Genomic DNA, 13,817 nt, shown 5'->3' with positions numbered 1-13,817 from the left:
CCAAGCCTCAACTTCTCTGCCTAATTCCTTTAATCCAGTGGCCTCTAACTGCCACTGGGGCTGCACCTTCACCAATGGCCTCTCCTGGCCACTCACAGTGCCAAACCTCAGCTGTTCTCCATGACTCCTTTGTGCCTTCAAAACCAGCAACACTGGGGGACTCTTAAACTACCAAGTCTGGCCGTCAGCCCAAGGTTCAACCTTGGCTACCTCTGGAACACAGCTTCCATGTGCTGACCTGAGAAAATACTTCCCTGAAGATTTCATCTCAGTGACGCTGGTCTCTTCTTGATCACCATGAATTTCTTAGCCCCAGATGACTAGCATGAATTGCCCCAGTAAAGCAAAGGCTTTGCTTTGGTGGTTCTGGACTCTTGTTAATTACAGCTGATTCTGCACCCCCAGCTGACCAACACAAATTCTCAACTCAAAATGGCAATTGACCCTGACAGTCTTTAAGTGACTCTCAAACTTCCCTCTGGGATTTCACAAGCCAGGCCTCCATATCTGCATGTCTCTCAACATTCGTGTGTTCTAAGCTCCCACACAGCATCTCACTAAAGTCTGAACACTTAGTGGCTTTTCCAGCCTAAAGCTCCAAAGTCCTTCCACAATGCTCCCCAAAACAACACAGTCAGGTTGGGCACAGCAGCATCCCGTGATCCTGGTACCAGTTTCTGTTTGTACTAGTTTGGGTTACTATCACTGTGGTGAAACACCATAACCAAAACAATTTTCAGGGAAAGGGGTTTATTTGGCTTACACTTACTGTTCATCATTGAAAATCAGGACAGGAACTCAATCATAGCAGGAACCTGGAGGCAGGGGCTAATGCAGAGCCCATGGAGGGGTGCTGCTTACTGACTTGTTCCCCATGGCATGATTGGCCTTCTTTCTTATAGAACCCAGGACCACCAGCCCAGGGATGGCCCCTCCCACAATCACTAATTAAGAAAATGCCCTACAGGCTTGCCTAGAACTTTATGGAGGCAGTTTCTCAGTTGAGTCTACCTCCTCTCAAATGACTGTGACATGTGTCAAGTCACACATGTGTATAGCTCTAAGTCACTGCTACAATGTATGCACATACACACACACACACACACACACACACACACACACAAACACCCACAGAACTCAGACACCACTCTGCATGCACCTGTGGTTTCCATGGTGACTTCATGGACACCATCCTATGGACTCACACACTTTTCAGCCCTGTTTATGTGAACACTTCCTCGAGCTCCTAAATAACAGATTAGAAATGGAGGGTTAGCCCAGGTCCCAGGGGCTAGGCCAGCCCCCTCCATTGCCACATAAATAAGAGAATTCGTTTTCCTGGGACAGATGGCAGGCAATGCAAGAATCACCCAGGATGGCACTAGTAGGGTGAAAGGAGCTAGGGCCGCCAACTGGGAGAGTCAGGGATGATACCAGGGTAACCTCAGTGTCTGCAAACAGGAAGAATGAGGCCCAAAGACAGCAACATGTCTTCACCAGCTCACCCAGTGTCACAGAACCAAGAAGTCTACCTGTGGACTCTCAGCCCAGTGCTCTGACTATCAGACTACTCTACCATGAAGAGCTTGTGTGTGTATGTGTGTATGTGTGTTCTTATGCATGGGGAAGATGTGTGTGTGTGTGTGTGTGTGTGTGTGTGCTTATGCATGGGGAAGATGTGTGTGTGTGTGTGTGTGTGTGTGTGTGTGTGTGTGTGTGTGTGTGTGTGTTTGCACACAAAGAGAAGCCCAAAGTCAGCCTCAGCTGTGATTCCTCAATATCCACCTTTGTTTTGGTTTTGTTTATTTGTTTGAGACGGGGACTCTTCACTGACTTAGCTTACCCTCAATTCATCAAGACTCTCTGACTGCTGAGCCTCCAGTTCCTCCTAGGAACTTGGAGTTCCATCCCAATCCTAGGATGATGAGCACACACCACCTTGCCCAGGTTTTTAAAGTGTGTGTTCTGGGGCTCAAACTCAGGTCCTTGTGCTCGTTAGCCAGGTTCTTTACTAAGCTGTCTCCCCAGCCCAGGCAACCCTTGTCGTCCCACTACACCATTTCATTTTCCATCACTAAAAACTAGGGCTCGGATGCAAAGAGCACAGTTGTCACAAAGGCTGTCAGCTGCTCCATGACAACAGGCATGTCCTGTGGAGCTGATTATACCAGACTGAAATCCCACTCTGCTTCATTGGGTGGGAAAATCATATTCAAAACGTCCATCTCACCCCCCCAGGGGGGGCTCAGCTGCTCTGCTTCATTCCCTCCGAGGAGCTTGTCGGCATAATATAAATGAAAACGAAAGTGGGGGAAGATTTCTGGGCTATTTGTCCTTCATATCCCAGGGCAGAACCTGAATTGATTTATCTGGAACAACATCACAGCTTGCAAAGCTCCCGGTGCTACAAAAAACCAGCTAATAAACAGAACTCTTCAAAACAGAATTCCACAGAGAGTGGATTTCTTTGCAATCCAGTAGGTTGTTTCGGTGGTTTGTATTTTATTTTATTTTATTTTAAGCTATAAATAAAATCGCAGAGAAGGTTCTGTTTCTGTGCCAGAGTAGGATCGATCCTGTCTCCTGCACTTTGCATAGTAAGTGTCACTAGGGAACAACACTTTATATATGCACACGTGCCTGAGCCTGGGGCACTGGCCACTCCTATTTGGACCCTAGATTGTAATCTTTGGGAACTGCTTTCAGATCCTACCCCTGATGCTCACAAATGACAGGTGCTGGGTCTGGCTTCCTGCGGCTTCATCCTTCCTAAGTCTCATCCTACCCACACCAAGGCCAGCTGTGCCTCACTGCCTCTTCTCTGTTCCCCCTCTGCAGTCATTTCCCCTCCATCCTAAATGGTCACCGTCACTCCTCTCTGCATGGCCCACTTCCCTCCCCACTGAAGCCCTCCTCCAAACACAGCACACCTGTAGAATCTATAAGCCTCCAGCGCACTCCCTTTGCCTGTATGAAGAAGTCTGTGAGCAGATACCATGCCATGGGTGCTGACACTACCATATGGTCAGCTTTGCCCTTACATACTGCCCTGGGTTCCAGATCATGTCCCTTATGGGTGGGGTGGGGCTAGAGGGATTAACACAGATCTAGGAGACATGCATGCGCCCCGCCCCCATTTCTGGACCACACCTCACAAATCACTGGCTTCCCCCGGCCTCATCCTTCCTAAATCTCATCCTACCCACACTTGCTGCTTAGCAGCCGCAAGTACTTAATGTGTGATGGTCTGTCCCCAGCTCCACCTCTTAAAAGGGACCACCCTTAAAAGGGCTAATGTGTGCCCAAGGAGGCACATGCAAGGGGTGACCTGGCAGGTACAGGTCACTCATTCTGTAAAAGGAGCATCAAACAGGCCCAGGTTCCAGCGAAGTCAGGGACCTTCGGGCATCGTTTGGCCACCTTTCCCCTGGAGTCCAGTGGAGACAGGCATGGCATGGCCACCTTTCCCCTAGGTCCAATGGAAGCAGGGACCTGCAGACATGGCATGGCCACCTCTCCTCTGGGTTCTGGTGGAGGCTAGGACCTGCAGGCATGGCGTGGCCACCTTTTCACAGAAAGCCCCAAAGTACCTAAGAATCTAAAATCGAACCTGTCCCCTAAGGCCTCCTGTTCAGGCAGAAGGAGCATGGGTCGGTTAGCAGTTTGTGGGATTGGCTGGAACCGTTCTTCATGAAGGCAGATGGTCTTGTGCTTGCTTGTGGCACATCCCACGCATCCAAGGCCTGGACAGCTCTGGTGTAACCCATCCTGCGATGCTCCATCTGAACTTGGCTTTTGGAGAGGGTTTAGTGAAGGTCGTGGAGACATTTCCCAGAACAGACATACCCCTTACAGAAAGCTCTTTGGTAACCATCTCCAGGGCTGCAAAGTCCCATAGACAGTGGGGTGCCTTCCAGTCCAGCATCTGTTTGATATAATATCTGCTGTATTATTATTATTTTCTCCCCAGCTTTTGACTGGGTCTCTGCCATGTAGCTACAGCCGTCTTTAAACTTGGAGTCCTGGTATTTCTCTGCCTGCTAAGTGCTGGAATTACTGGCATGTGCCACTACACCAGGCTACATAAACAAGTTCTGTTTGAAAATTGGCTCCTCATAGCACTGGTATTTCTCTTTCCCAAACGATAATGGGATGCTTGTTAATAAGATCCAAGGAGTGCCTGCCTCCTCACAGAGCAATGGAGACGAAGTGATTGGCCATCTTTATTGAGTGTACCTCCTAAGCACGGGGCCAGGGCAGGCACAAGGCTTTGTGTCTGTTAGAATCCCAAGCTGTTGTTGCTCTCATTTCCAGGTGATGCTAAGAGACAGTGGGAACCACTGGGGGGAGGACTGGGGTATCCCAAACCACAGATGGGCACAGATTTCAACTTGGTAGGCAATCACTACACGCCCGTCTCTTGCTGAGTGCTTTTATATGTGATTTTCTCTGCTACCCTGCTGGCTATGCTGTGAGATAGGATGATATGTGCTTTCTAGTAGATGAGAAAGTTGGATACAAGAAGGTGGGTGACTTATTCAAGTGTTGATGGGGCATATGAAGCTAAATTGGGGACATCTGGCTCTTAAGCCTAATGGAGCCCCTGCCAGACCGACTGGAGCAACGTTTCTATGCACAGAGGGCTTGGCTCAGCCTGCTCTTCAGAGCACTCGGTGTGTAGGGGTCAGTTGAGTGCCTGTGCAGTTGCCACAGTCCCTATAAATGCTGCTGAGTGTGCAGAGAGACTCAGGTGCCCCATCAGCTGTGGGATGGGGCTGACAGAGAAAGCCCGAGGCATTTCTAAAGATGCTAGTTTCTGAGTAATAATAAGCAATTATCAAAGGAAAAACTGCTCTGCTCCATTAACAGCAGGCTGCTTAATGCAGGGTCATAAAAAGCTTTTACAGCTTCTGAGCAAACACGCAGGTTCTGCCTTTGAAAAAAAGAATCCCCCACCAAGTGTTCAGCCTCCCAACAGTCCCCAAAGACTTTTTTTTAACCATTAATTCTTTAGATATAACTGCATCTGCTTGTTTTCCGTAGTTTCTTCAAGAAAACTGGTACACGAAGACCGTCTGTTCAAAGACAACTTTAGAAATGAAATCTGCTGTGGAGATCGCTATGATCCACCCCCTAAATGGCCTCTGTTTCTGGTGGAAAGAACTCAGAATCGCTCATCTTCTTTCTTGTCTCATCTGCTCCCAAATGCTAAAGCCTTAAGAGACCTGGGGTCCTGCCTGGCTGGAGGGGGAGGGGAGAGGCAGGAATGGGGTGCAGGACTCATCACCCTGCAAATCTCATCACCCTTCCTGATAAGCACCCAAAACAGCTCTCCATCACTAATGGAGACAAGTAAGAACAAAGTAAAAAGGCATATATATATATATATATATATATATATATATATATATATATGTATGTGTGTGTGTGTGTGTGTATTAATGAAATCCAGTATTTCATATGCTAACTTACATTTTTAAGAAGAGATGGGGTTGGGGGGAATAGGGAAATAGCTTAACTGATAAGGGCACTTGACACCAAGCTTGACAACCTGAGTTCGATCCCCAAACCCAAGTGATGGAGAGAACCTTTTCTTGCAAATTGTCCTCCTCCCTCCCCCCTCGGGTTGTGTGTGAACGACTACACATGCATGCATACAGGGTTAACTATGCTCCCAAGCCGCCAGGACCTTCTTTTGTCTTGTTTTGATTGGTTGGGGTTTTTTTTTTTTTTTGGACAAAGGCTGACTATGTAGTCATGGCTAGTTCAGACTCCAGCTCTGGAGAGTCTGTCTCCATTGCCGCCACCACCCCACCCCACCCCACCCCTGCACTGGGGTTACACATGCACCTCACAGTGTCGGGCTTTTACATGGGAGCTAGGGTTCCAGACTCAGACTCTCATACTAATGTAACAGGCACTTTATTAACAGAGCCATCTCCTCAGCTGTCAGACCCTTCTTGAAAGGCAGTCTGAGCAGCATATGTCTGTGTCAGCTACAATGTCCAAAATGTAAGAGAAAAAAAAAAAAGAAAAAGAAAATCACTCTGGAGAGAACAGACAAAATTTTGAACAAATAGTAGTCTGTCATGTGTTCCTCCACAGTGATGAGATACTAACTCTTCACAGGCTGGAGAGGAACATGATGACAGGATCCTAGAATCCGATTCCAGCTTGTGTTAGTGCACGAAATCACAGACCCAGGCCTGAACCAGAGGAATTAAACTAGACACCCATGTGTAGTAGAAAATAAAGCCAGCATTTGAAATCTCTAGTGAAAAGGTCAGCTTCTTTTAAAATAATATCCCTTTGTACTTTGACAATTTTGTAGATGTAAACAATGAATCTTGATAGTATCCATCCCTCACCTTCCCGTCTCCACTCCATCTGACACTCCCAAACATGTAAGATCAACTTTTAAAAATATATATGCTTATGAGTGTTCTCCTGTGTGCATGCATTCTTAGTTCCTACAGAACCCAAAAGACAAAGTAAAATCCCAGGAATAAGTTGTTACCGGTGGTTGTAAATGGCCATGTGGATGCTGGGAATTGAAGCCAGGACCTTTACAAGAACAGCAAGTGCTCTTAACCACAGAGCCACCTCTCCAGTGCCAAGAACAGCTTTTTAATAAATGAAATGATTATATATGCATAAACATTAGACTAATACAAGACTGGGTCCACTTCTCCAAAATATATATACACACAAAAGTCTTCATAGAACAATAATGGGTAAAGTCCAAACCTGGAAGCTTTCTTAACAATGCCTCAGCCTTGTGAGGTGCGCACACCCATAATCCCTGCAGTTGAGAGGCTGAGGCAGTGTAGTTAGAGTCAAGAGTAGCCTGGGCTATATAGTGCGAGCTTGTCGGAAAGAAAATCACAAAATGCCAATTGTGCTTCTGCTGTTGTGATAAATCCATGACCTGGGCAACGTATGGAAGAGAGGTGGCAGCAAACAGTGGGTGTGGCACAAGGAAGTGGAAGCTCAGAGAAATTGTCTTGAACTACAAACACAAACCAGAGAAAAAGAACAGGATGTGCCCTGAGATTTAAACTCCCAAAGCCCGCCCCTGGTGACGCACTTCCTCCAGTAACGCCGCACCGCCTAAACCTCCCCAAAGAGGATAACCAGTTTGGGACCAAGTGTTCAAATATCTGAGCCTGTGGGCAACATTTCTCACTCAAACCATCGCACAAACAACAGAAAAGCAGTAGCTCAAAATCCAGACGCAACAGAAAAAAAAATGAATGAAAGATTAACTCAAGTACGTTTACATTTACACACGAAAAAGTAGAAAAGTCAGGTAGGTGTGGTGCCTCAGGCCCGTGAGGCCAGAACTGGAGAGATGGAGGTAGGAGAAACTGGAGTTCAAAGTTTGACTCATCTATGTAGAAAGTTCAAAGCCAGCCTGGGTTTCTTGAGACCCTGTCTAAAGTAATTAAGCAAACACGTACATAAACAAACAAAATTTGTAAATAAATCTGAGGGATAGGTTTTCCCTTAAAGGCAAGACAAACTCCCAATATCACCACCGCAGCCCTGCCATAGTGGAAGAGACTCAAACCCTGATCTAATAAAATGGGTGGCAGTTTCAGAAAGAGCACAAACTGCTGCTGAGCTGTGACATGCCTTAGTATGGGCTCTGTACCCCACATGTGGGCATTTATTGTTAATAAGCAAGGAGACGGCTGATCTAAGAAAGGAAAGCGGGTGCTCATTCATTAATTCATTCATTTAATGATGGGTGTGTGCTCGTGCCTGTGAATCTGCGGGTATGGACGCACATCGTGTGTGTGGATGCCTGAGTCTGACTCTGTGGAGCAGGGTTACAGGCGTTTGTGAACCACGTGATGTGAGTGCTCCTATCCAAGGCGCACAATTTAGCAGCAAGCATTCATGACCGCAGCCATCTCTCCAGCATCCTGTACTTACATTTTTTTTCAAATTAAAGGAAAGTAATAAAATATTAACTATTGTTACTTACAGGAGAGCTGAGGGGGAGTGAAAACAAAGTTAGAAGTCCTTGAAGGTGGCTGTTTTATAGCTTTGATATCAATATTTTACATCTTTTAAAGTAGCACTAGGCTTCAAAGAGCATACCTTTCACATCAACAGGAGAATGGAACCTACAAATTTCACTGTTCCTGGGGTGTGGCCTCTCCTTGGGCCAGGCAGTAACCCATCCTGTTTTAAAAAGCAGTCTTAGCCACCCACCTAGTGGGGTAGAACCTCTGAACAAAGGAGCTAGCTGCCCTCTTTGAAAGAAAAAAAATAAGTGTAAACCTTTTGCTTTTCATATTGTTGGCAGTAAGTACAGTTCTCGAACTATTATGGAACCCGTGTGGGGTTTTGCAGGATAAGGGTGGGGTATGGTTAACAGGGAGTCAGTAGATCTTGAGTTCTTTGGAATAGAATGAGGAGGGGCAGATGTAAGATCCACGAGTTTAACAAAAACTGTGCAGGTCTGTAATTTGCTAGCTCTTCCCACTGAAAACAATGACTAATCCCGGAGTAATAAGCACCCAGCACAAGATTGTGGTCCTAAGTACTAATTCCTATCTTTGTGAGTCAGGAATCCTTAGAGAGTGGTTTCCAGGCAGGATGGAGCGTCTTGCCATTCCAGAGGCCCGGAAGTTATCAGGGAAAACTGGGGCCAGGGAGAACAGTACCGCAGCGTGAGCCTGAAAAGTGACCTATTGGCCAGTGATGAGTTTGAACATCAATGTGACTCCTAATTTCAAAGGCTTAGTGTGCATCAGATAGGTTTGAGCCAGAAGATTATAATGGTGGTAAAGAAAAACAAAAAAACAAAACAACAACAAAAACCCAAACAACTGAAAGGCTGGCTGTGTGGGAGACATTGGAATATGTCTCCCACCTACACAGTGATTGCCCCTGCAGAGTTTGTCCCATAAAGCTGAGCTTTCGGGGGATGGCTTGGAAGGTAAGCATGGTTCATAATAATCAAGTTCAGCTCTTGGTTCAAAACAACCACCATATACCATGTAGGCAAGGGAGGACAGGCCCCCGAGTGCTCTGTACAACACCCACAGGAGCCAGGGTAGACAGAGGGACCCTGTCCTTTGCAGGGAAAGAGCTGATCCTTAGCACAGAGACAGAAAAGTAAAATTAAGTCTGTGGAGCTGCAGAGGTGGCTCAGCAGTTAAGAACAGTTGCTTTTCTTTTCTAAGGACCCAAGTTCAGTTCCCAGAATCCACATGGTGGTCCACAGCCACCTATGACTCCCGGCTCCAGGGATTTGTTATCTCTGGCCTCTGATGGCACCAGCATTCACATGTACATGCCTATATATATGTACACACACATACACATACTTTGGGATTTATTTTCTTACTTTCTTTTTGTTTTTGTTTGTTTGTTTGTTTGTTTGTTTGTTCTTCAAGACAGGTTTCTCTGTGTATAGCCCTGGTTATCCTGGAACTCTCTTTGTAGACCAGGCTGGCCTCAAACTCAAGAGAGTTACTGCCTCTGCCTCCCGAGTGTGGGATTAAAGGCACGTGTCACCACCACCGGGCTTGATTTTTAATTTTTAATTTCCCAGGAAGAAATAACTCTGATGTTCCTAAGTGTCACCCACTATAAGACTCAAGCCAAAACCATCACAAGACATACACAGCAAAAGAGTATGATATATTCAGAGGACACAGGTAAATAGAAGATGGTCTCTGAAGCTCAGGGAGCATCCTGGACGACAGGATGGGAAGAGTGCCAGGGAAAGCGGTCTCCACGATGTGTCATGGAGGCCACACTCACAATCACACAGCAGCTCTGGCTACCTGCCCAAGACCTACACAAGTCCAAGCCAGTCAAAACTCCAGCACAGACAGGGGAGTGGCTCACCAGGCTCCACCTCCCGTGAGGAGTTGTAGGTGGGTGACTGCTGCTGGAGTCATATTTCTCCAGCTGGTAAGTTACGCAAACTCTAGCATCTAGCTCCAAATCCTTACATGGGCAAGCAGCCATTAAACTCAGAGGGTCATTAAAAGGGGGTGTAGAAAGTAGGAAAGGTGTGCTGAGAAGAAGGGGGAATATGATAGAAGTACTTGTGTGTGTGTGTGTGTGTGTGTGTGTGTGTGTGTGTGTGTGTGTGTGTGTGTGTGTATGAAATTGCTACAGAATTAATATTTTAAGTTATGATTTGGCAGAGGAAAGAGTAAGTTAAAAATTATTTCCAGGACTAGAAAAGTGGCTCAGAGGGTAAAGATGACTACTGCCAAGCTTGAAGACTGGAGGTGGGGACTCAGTAACACTTAGCATCAAGTGGGATGCTAAGATACTTCTCCTGGATACCTTATCTAAGAGCACTTATACAAAGTGATTGTTGGATTTTGTAGATTCTTCTTCCTCACCTTTAGAGATCAACCTATAGCTTTGTCTCCTTTAGTTCGTTAGTACAGTGACTTATTCTCATTTCTTTTAAATGTTCAGTCAGCTTCTCCTTCCTGGGAGAAGTCTCCTAGACCCATGCTGTATTATCCTATTAACGTATCACTGAGTTTGGTTTGCTCGTGTCTTGTTGATAGCTTCGTATGTTGGCAATGATGCTCATCTGCAGGCTTGTTTTCACTGAATGGCTTTGTCTGGTTTCAATATCACGGTAAAGCTGGCCTCATAAAACAAATGGAGGATGTTCCTCCCTGTCACGTGTCTGTGAGAGATAAAATAGAATTGACTTTTTTGTTATGTCTAATGTTTGCTAGAATTTGTCAATAAAGCCATCTGATCCTTTAACTCTAACTATAAAATCAATTTCTTTAATAAATGTAAGTACTCAGAGTATATGCAAGGAGCTTATTTCTTCTTGAATAGTTTTTTTTTAAAGAGTTATCTATTTTTCATGTGTGGTTATGTCTGTGTACCACATATGTGCAGTGCCCACAGAAGCCAGAAGAGGACGCTGGATCCCTGGAGCTGATGTTCCAGATGTTAAATCGTGGGTTCTGGAAATCAATCCAGATTCTCTGGAAGAACAACCAGTGTCCTTAACCACTGAACCATCTCTCTGGTCCTTGTAAATAACTTTTGATGGGTTTTGTCTTCCAACGAATTGGTCGATTTTATATAAGTTGTCAGAGTCACAGGCCTTGGAATCCCTGAATAGCTGTAGGGTCTGTAGTTATACCCATCGCTTCCATTACTAGTTTTTAGAATTTTGCATATCTTAAAATATTTTAACTGATAAGAATACAACATGTATGGTGTCCAGTGCTCTTCCCTGTGCATACTTTATGGAATTGTCTAAACCCAGGTAAGAAATGTTTTCATTGTTTTACGTGCTTCCCCTCTTTCTCAGCAAAAACATCAAGAATATAATTTCTGACTGATTTCATTGCTACTAGCTATAATCACTAGGTTAAGCTGTACATCTCTTTCATTTTTTTTATATACTGGTGAGCGTGGCTAGGAGAGTATCAGTCCTACGGATCCATCCAAAGCCTCCGCTTTGGGCCTCACTAAGTTTACCCCATTATCTTCATTGATTTGTACTGATGTCTTCACTTGTTTCATCCATAAGCTTGAATTTACTGCGGTCTCTTTCTAATCCCTAAGGCTTGCACTATTGCTTCCTGTCATTTTCTCTTTCTGATGTAAGTATACAATGCCTTAAAACAGTCTATAAGCCTCACTTTAACTTCAGCCCAGAAACTTAGTTTTAGCTTCCCTTTCTCAACCTTCCTGTTATTTCTAGCAGTGATCAGTTTAGACGATCTAGGGAGACGACGTCTCACAATAAAAGGTAAAAGGAGGGCTAGAGATGTAGGTCAGTGGTAGACGCCTCCTAGCATGTGAGAAGTCCCAGCTCCATCCTCAATCCTCAGATCTGCAGGAAAAAGATAAATGGCAACTAAAAGAGTGGCCAGGTCCCTAGAGAAAGAAAAGGACTCCACGGTGGCATTGGCCAGTATCAACGTCATCCTCGCCTCTGCCCTGCCCTTCCCAGAGGAGCTGGCAGCTATTCACCCGGGTGACTGCACACCACACAAAGGACAATAAGCAGACACTCCCAGGGTCTGGACATGGGATCTGTGTTGGCTGTGGACATCAGCAGAGGTTCTGCTAGAGTAGGATCTGTTGCAGATTGAATGTAAAATGTCCCTCACAGACTTGTGTATTTGAACACTTGGTCCCCAGCTGGTGGCACTGGTCGAGAAAGCTGTGTGGCTTTTAGGAAGGGGAGTTCTAGAGAAAGCTGGTCACTGGTATTTGGAAGTTTTTATTTTTTTTAATTTTTAATATTTTTTATTACATATTTTCCTCAATTACATTTCCAATGCTATCCCAAAAGTCCCCCATAGCGCCCCCCACTTCCCTACCCACCCATTCCCATTCTTTTGGCCCTGGCATTCACCTATATTGGGGCATATAAAGTTTGCAAGTCCAATGGGCCTCTCTTTCCAGTGATGGCCGACTAGGCCATCTTTCGATACATATGCAGCTAGAGACAAGAGCTCCGGGGTACTGGTTAGTACATCATGTTGTTCCAACTATAGGGTTGTAGATTCCTTTAGCTCCTTGGGTACTTTCTCTAGCTTCTCCATTGGGAGCCCTGTGATACATCCAATAGCTGACTGTGAGCATCCATCCTGTTTGCTAGGTCCCGGCATCGTCTCACAAGAGACAGCTATATTTGGGTCCTTTCAGCAAAATCTTGCTAGTGTATGCAATGGTGTCAGCGTTTAGAAGCTGATTATGGGATGGATCCCTGGATACGGCAGCCTCTGGATGGTCCATCCTTTCATCACAGCTCCAAACTTTGTCTCTGTAACTCCTTCCATGGGTGTTTTGTTCCCAATTCTAAGAAGGGCACAGTGTCCACACTTTGGTCTTCATTCTTCTTGAGTTTCATGCATTTAGCAAATTGTATCTTATATCTTGGGTATCCTAAGTTTTGGGCTAATATCCACTTATCAGTGAATACATATTGTGTGAGTTCCTTTGTGATTGTGTTACCTCACTCAAGATGATGCCCTCCAGGTCCATCCATTTGGCTAGGAGTTTCATAAATTCATTCTTTTTAATAGCTGAGTAGTACTCCATTGTGTAAATGTACCATAATTTCTGTATCCATTCCTCTGTTGAGGGACATCTGGGTTCTTTCCAGCTTCTGGCTATTATAAATAGAGCTGCTATGAACATAGTGGAGCATGTGTCCTTCTTACCGGTTGGGACATCTTCTGGATATATGCCCAGGAGAGGTATTGCTGGATCCTCCGATAGTACTATGTCCAATTTTCTGAGGAACCGCCAGACTGATTTCCAGAGTGGTTGTACAAGCTTGCAATCACACCAACAATGGAGGAGTGTTCCTCTTTCTCCACATCCTCGCCAGCATCTGCTGTCACCTGAACTTTTGATCATAGCCATTCTGACTGGTGTGAGGTGGAATCTCAGGGTTGTTTTGATTTGCATTTCCCTGATGATTAAGGATGTTGAACATTTTTTCAGGTGCTTCTCTGCCATTCGGTATTCCTCAGGTGAGAATTCTTTGTTCAGTTCTGAGCCCCATTTTTTAATGGGGTTATTTGACTTTCTGGAGTCCACCTACTTGAGTTCTTTATATATATTGGATATTAGTCCCTTATCTGATTTAGGATAGGTAAAGATCCTTGCCCAATCTGTTGGTGGTTTTTTTGTCTTAATTGATGGTGTCTTTTGCCTTGCAGAAGCTTTGCAGTTTCATGAGGTCCCACTTGTCAATTCTCGATCTTACAGCACAAGCCATTACTGTTCTATTCAAGAATTTTTCCCCTGTGCCCATATCTTCAAGGCTTTTCCCCACTTTCTCCTCT

This window comes from Mus caroli, unplaced genomic scaffold (assembly GCF_978045245.1).
Source record: "Mus caroli unplaced genomic scaffold, Mus_caroli_1 scaffold_14, whole genome shotgun sequence".
Taxonomy (NCBI): domain Eukaryota; kingdom Metazoa; phylum Chordata; class Mammalia; order Rodentia; family Muridae; genus Mus; species Mus caroli.
The sequence above is the reverse complement of the archived record's forward strand: the minus strand, read 5'-3'. Positions refer to the sequence as shown.